Source organism: Dicentrarchus labrax, unplaced genomic scaffold, assembly GCF_905237075.1.
Source record: "Dicentrarchus labrax unplaced genomic scaffold, dlabrax2021, whole genome shotgun sequence".
Lineage (NCBI taxonomy): Eukaryota > Metazoa > Chordata > Actinopteri > Moronidae > Dicentrarchus > Dicentrarchus labrax.
Window position 1 is genome coordinate 8,236,990 of NW_026136716.1, and position 6,523 is coordinate 8,243,512.

Below are 6,523 nucleotides of genomic sequence, written 5' to 3' on the forward strand. Positions count from 1 at the left end.
CAGAGAAAGGGGGGGGTGTAGTAGATGTGGTGGTGGATGTGATGGGGTGGGGGTGGAAAGTGTAGTCTGCTGTGTGAAATACCTCTTTTCCACAGTCATTAGGAGAATTATTGACACAAATATATAAGCAACATTTCCTGTTATTACTACAAAGATAAATAAGTGGAACAAGTGAGTTTCTCCACCCTTTCACACTCAGTGTTTTCCACTTCTCTACAGTATTTTATTTCTCACATTTATTACTTTGCAGGGTATTTATAATGCAAATGTAAAGTTCCTTTTGTTTCCATAAAGCTTTTGAAATTTAAATCGATAGCGGAGACAAATGGATCAGAGGAAACAAGAGGAAACCGAGACAGCGGCTGGGAAATCATCATTATTTTTACTGTGCTTTTATGCAGAAAAATATTCTGAACGCAATCACTGGGGTTGGGTCATTGACCACGGGCGGATCTTGAGTATTCATGAGGTGGCAAGAGGGTGACATGGACACATTAAGGGATGGCAGAAATATATGCTAATTTAATTGCATTTACATGTATAGATATTTGTGTAGAAGAGCCTCCAAACAACCATTATATGGCACGAGTAAAGCATTGATAAGAAATATCTAAAATTGTTATTTTTTTCTCAAAATCTTTCAGACATCTTCACAAATGCATGTTTTTTCTCAATTAATTTAAGCCTCGCTTGGTCTAAATGTGGCAATAACAGATTATTAGATTCTATGTGCTCAGCAGTCAGCTATCTTTCTCCAGAATAACTGACCCCACCTTAAAAAAAAGGCCTATAACGGAACAGATGGAGAGGTTGTAATGCATTCGTTTTATGCTTTTTACGCTAATCATATTACAAAAAACATAGAGGCCACATAATAAATAAAAAATGCTTCACTATCTACCAACAAAATGTGTTCTTTCAGATTTGTCCCTTTTGTTTACTATACTATGGGATAAGGGGATATCAACATCTAGTCCTACACAACAGATCAGGCCTATACTAAAATATTCACATATCACACATCAAGATAATAATTTAATTTACAATTTAATAATCATTAAACAGTAGAATTAAAAGTAGCTTAACCTCACCAAGTCACATTAATTCCACAAGAGTCAAAAGCTGAGATGGCAGTTGCTGCTACGTTTAAAACTTGGGCTGTGTGGACTGGTTATAATGGGACAGAGAGGCTGAGCAGACTGGTTATAGTGGGACAGAGAGGCTGTATGGACTGGTTATGATGGGATAGAGGCTGTGTGGACTGGTTATAATGGGATAGAGAGGCTGTGTGGACTGGTTATAATGGGATAGAGGCTGAGTGGACTGGTTATAATGGGACAGAGAGGCTGAGTGGACTGGTTATAATGGGATAGAGGCTGTGTGGACTGGTTATAATGGGACAGAGGCTGAGTGAACTGGTTATAATGGGACAGAGAGGCTGAGTTGAGGCTTTGAGAATGAACGAACGGAGAAGTTGAACCTAGAGCAGATTGTGGAGGACGTTTGTGGTGCACAAAGCTCACAGTGTGTTCCTCAGACAGGTGAGTACAACAACACACTCGCTGATAATTGTAACTCTGTACAGAGTCAGCGTTGCTAGGCAACATAATGTCGTGTACAAGTGTGCACTTAAAGTGTGCAGCTCTTTTCTTTAACGTGTGTGTGAGTGAGTTTATAGTGTTTATACATATGTGTGTTGTTTGCATTGCAACAACCAACAACAGCAAAGTGCAGATTATTAAATTTTTGTAGCTTCATAATGCTTGTTGCTCTGGCAGTGGTGTCCATAGCTCTTTTTATTTATTGTTGTTTAGTAGTCTGAGTTTTCTCCTGTTTTCTGGTTAATTAAAGTGACACTACACAGAGGAAGGTGGTTGTATATTTATATTTGATAAACAGTTGTATGTACAGCCTGCAAAGTGCTGTCTATAGAAAATGAAATTGTATTGGACATACACTAAAGGCTCTGTGGTGTGTCTTGTATACACTGACATGTGTAGGCACTTTTCTGTAGCCTTAATGTGTCCTTTAAGTTATGACACAATCATGTTACCAGCTGTCATAATCAGCACAATACACAGTTACAGTAACATAGACACTGCAGTTGTTTCCATACCACAGTGGGTGAAATGAAATTTAACTCTGTTGTCAACTTAAACCTCTCAGTCAACAGTTTTCAGGCAGAATGAGATGTGCAATTCACTAAAATTAGAAAAAGCTGTTTCTGTTGCCCATAGATGATGACTCACTGCCTCGCTTTATATGTACAGCTCAAAGCTGCACGCATGCAGTTTCCAGGTGTTTTGTCATGGACACTGTGTTCAACAGAGATTTCATTACAATATTTTGCGTGTCCTTTTAACGATAGCAGGATGAACTAAAAGTCATGAACCCTAACAGATTTTCAAACCAAATGAAATTGTTCTGGACTATTTGTAGTTCAGTTCTGTTTTTCAATGAAGTGAACCTCAACAGAACATTCATCAGACTGTGTAGTAGCTATATCTTCTTAAACCTCAAATTAGACTTGGATGAAGTAGATTCAGGGCCAGTATTTTAGAAATACAGTATAGTATAGTTATACTATACAGTCTAGTCTATATAGTCTACATACTATGGTGATATTCATGTTTCTAATTCTAATTAGTTTGGTTCACGACTAATAAAAACTAATGACAATGACTCATCAGCTTCAGCTGTGCTTTGTATTTAGTGCTGATTAGTCAATGTTAGCATGCTAACACACTAAACTAAGACAGTGAACATTGTAAACGCTAAACCTGCTTAAATTTGGTCTAAAAGTTGAAACAGTCTTAATCATATGTAATTAATCCAACATGTGTAATGAGTTAATTTACATGACCTCAATGTCCGTGCTGTAGCTAGAGCTCTGAGTAGATTTATACCAAAATAAATAACAATTTGGCCTCTGTCACAGCAGACCTTTTGTCTTTCATAGAAGGAAAAGTGTAATTAATAAAATAAACAATAGATCTGTTCAACTCAAGTGTCCCAGTAAACTGTTACAGTGTGACAGTGAGCCAGAACGAACAACACCAGGACCTTGAAACTGCAGCAGCTAAATGAAAAACAGCCATCATTCATTTTATATTTTACACCGGTGCTTTTCCCCACTTTGACATGTCCAATTAAACCTTCTTGTTACCTTAAAGTATATCGTATTCTATATATACCATATAGTGTTTTTAAAGTGCAATATCAATATAAACAACATTTCTTTCAGAAATGTGTGATTAACCACCCAACCCCCACTGACGAGGCCCTAAACATTGTTGCTATAGCAATGCTAGACCCTGAATGTTCTATCTTCCCATTATAGTAGTGCTTCGTTGAAAAATATCAAGATAAAGCTACCAAGAGCCTTGGCCTTGAGTTTCTATGTACTGTACAGAGAGAGAGAGAGAGAGAGAGAGAGAGAGAGAGAGAGAGAGAGAGAGTCAAAGTGATTCGGCTTCATCTGTCAGACATTTTATTTAATTTTTTTATTTTTGCTGTGCAGCACAGAGGAAGTGGGAAACAATATGGGCTCAAAAAAAGAACAGTTTTACAGCTTTGTGACCTAAAAATGTTACTTCTAATTGGTTTATTTATGGTAGATACTCATGAAAATATTCATATTCAACTTAGTTCTTATGTTGTGATAACAGTTTGTGAAAGAAGCCAAAATATAATTGTTTGAATACGAATATCTGCCACATCTCTCTGCAGTGAGGAGCTTCAGTTATTAGTTTAAAGGGTAATTAAAAAGTACTGAAGCTTGTGTTCTGTCAGGGTGCTGTTTGGATGGATGTTGGATGAAAGTATCGGTGCGTGGAGAGTAACACACATCATAACAGCAATACATTTTATGGTGTTTTAGAAGTCAGTACTGTTTAAAATTAAATATTTACGGAGTGAAACAAGAAGTTGCTGCATTATTTTAAACAAATTAACACCATTTAAACTGAATGTTTTTTATTATTATTGTCAATAACTAATGACTGACCTCCACTTGCCGTTCGAGAATTATGGGGGTTTTTTGTGCTGTGCTCTGAATCGCCTTGTTTTCTCCTGGCAAAGATGGAGTGGCAATGTGCTGGAGAGACGGAGTGATCCTTCCAATCAGCTTCCATGGCAACGGGCCACGAGAGGGAGGGAGGGAGGGAGGTGGGGAGGAGGGGGAGAGTTGGAGTCGGAGGAGGAGGCAGCTAGAGGGGTTGAGGGGAGGTGGGGGCTGGGATGTGGCAGCTCCTAACGCTGAAGCATGAGGGGAAAACTGGAAGAGGTCTGCTTTTTCACAGCAAGAGAAAGAACACAGTGTGTGTGTGTGTGCTCGGATATTTGAACAATGGGTACGGTGAAGGAAAATTAGACATTAGAATAACTGTCTATCAGGCATTTGATTATATTTTGACCATGGACACACCAAATGTCTTCATTATTGTGAGATGGAAAACATGAAGTATAAATAACAGCCTAATGGCGGGTCTCTCCTATCCACATATAATAGTTGTTCTCTCCTGTATACGTCCTTTCAAAGTCTGTGCTGATGTGCCTCTTAAGGTCACTAGAGGACACTGCATATCATCTGTACATGTGAATGCAGTTAGGGCTTTTAAGACTGTACACACACAGTATCCTGTAATAAATAATGAACAAAGCATACTAAGATCCATTCCCATTGTTGTTATTGTGTTTCATGTCTACAGGAAAAAGACCTAGATAGTACCAAACAAAGTAATCACTGTAATTATCTTGTATTATTCCCTTCAAGAGACCTGCAGTGTGTCATTTGTAGTGACTAAATGAATTTACAGTGACCTTACTGAACCATCTGCTGCAATGACGACAGCTTTCCTACAATATTACAACATTAGTGAGTTTGTAGTGACATTATTTAGGGGTATTTCTAATGCCAACAGTGGTGGAAGAGGTACAGATCCTAAAAAAGTAAAAGGACCACAATACCAAAATGCAAAAATATTACAGAGGCAAGTTTTTTATTATTATTGATGATTAACATGTAAGCAGCCTTTCAATCCTGTAGCTGGTCAAGGTAGAGCTGTTTTTAGCATCTTTAGCTCATTGTTGTGGTTTTCTGGCTTTATTTCCAGACATATATTCAGCAAAAGGGCCAGAAGCGTGACTCAGTTAATGCTAATGTTGCCCTGTAAATAGACAATTGTTTCATAACATGTTAGCCATATCAACTTTCTATGGTAATATTAGGATATGTTCGTGTTGAATTAACAGGTTTTATTAATTCCAGCTGCATGGTATGACTATAACACTCTAATGTTATCCTGTCACAGCCATTGCCGTGCCCCAGTATGTTCCCTTGTTTCCATATGATTCAGATAACGTTATTGTCCATTAAATTGACATAAAATGGAGATAGAGTGAAAATTATTGTGACTGAATGGCAAGTGACAGTAATACAATTGATGGCTGCATTCTTCTTCCACTGACATGTAAGCCTTCATCCTTACCACAACAGTACATAATATGCAGCAGTATTTGATCAATATAATAAATGTATGTGGAAATGGGGGCAGGCAAGTTCAAAGGGGCCAATTTAAAGAGGCTGTCACAGCTGTGTCTCACACCTGCTGAACCCGCCCACCTGCTGTCCATCAGCAGCCTGGCAGTATTTCAACACCAGCTTTTCACCCGTTCAGCACCACATCGTACCCCCGATTACTGTGGTAGTTACGCTCCTCAGGCTTCTTTGTGCAGTAATCCTGAGAACTATTCCTTGCGTTTATTCCCAGTGGTTTTCTCTGCCTGCTCGCCTGCTATTCCCTGCACCTCTCCAGCCAGCCACGCTCGCACCCTTGACCCCCCGTCCCAGCCAAGCCACGTTCCACCATCGCCCATCTGTCCTCGACACCCCTACCTGCCGCCATCATCCCCTGTACATGGCAATAAACCTTCATCTCCAGCTCACCTCTGTGTCTGTGTCCAGCACTTGAGTCCACCTTGCAATAACACTACAACATATTCCCAGGGGGATTTGTTGCGTCTTATTGAGTTAGATATTGTCCACTATTCAACCACCATAACGTGTCCAATAGTCCTTTAGCAAGTTATATTTAGTTTATAATGTTGCTTAGGTGTTTGAATATATTTACTACAGGAATACAGGCTTATTGTTTTGTGAAGGACTGAAATGAAGTGATTCTGGGGGCCTACTAATGTCATCTACCATGGTGTCAACGAGCAGCAGGGGGGAGGGGCTCTTGGTCAGTGGCACCATCCTTTCACTGTAGATTTTTGCTTCAACTTGAGTCATAAGCCCATCATTAATTCCCAGCCCCTGTCCGGCTCTGCTGCCTGGTCGGGTGTAATTGTTTCCCCAGGGATCCAGATAAATGGCTCAGCTGTCTAGCTGCTCCGTGACCCACAGACCTGTGTGTGTGTGTGTGTGTGTGTGTGTGTGTGTGTGTGTGTGTGTGTGTGTGTGTGTGTGTGTGTGTGTGTGTAAGAGAGATAGAGAAAAGGATGGGTTGAGGGAGTTTCTTTA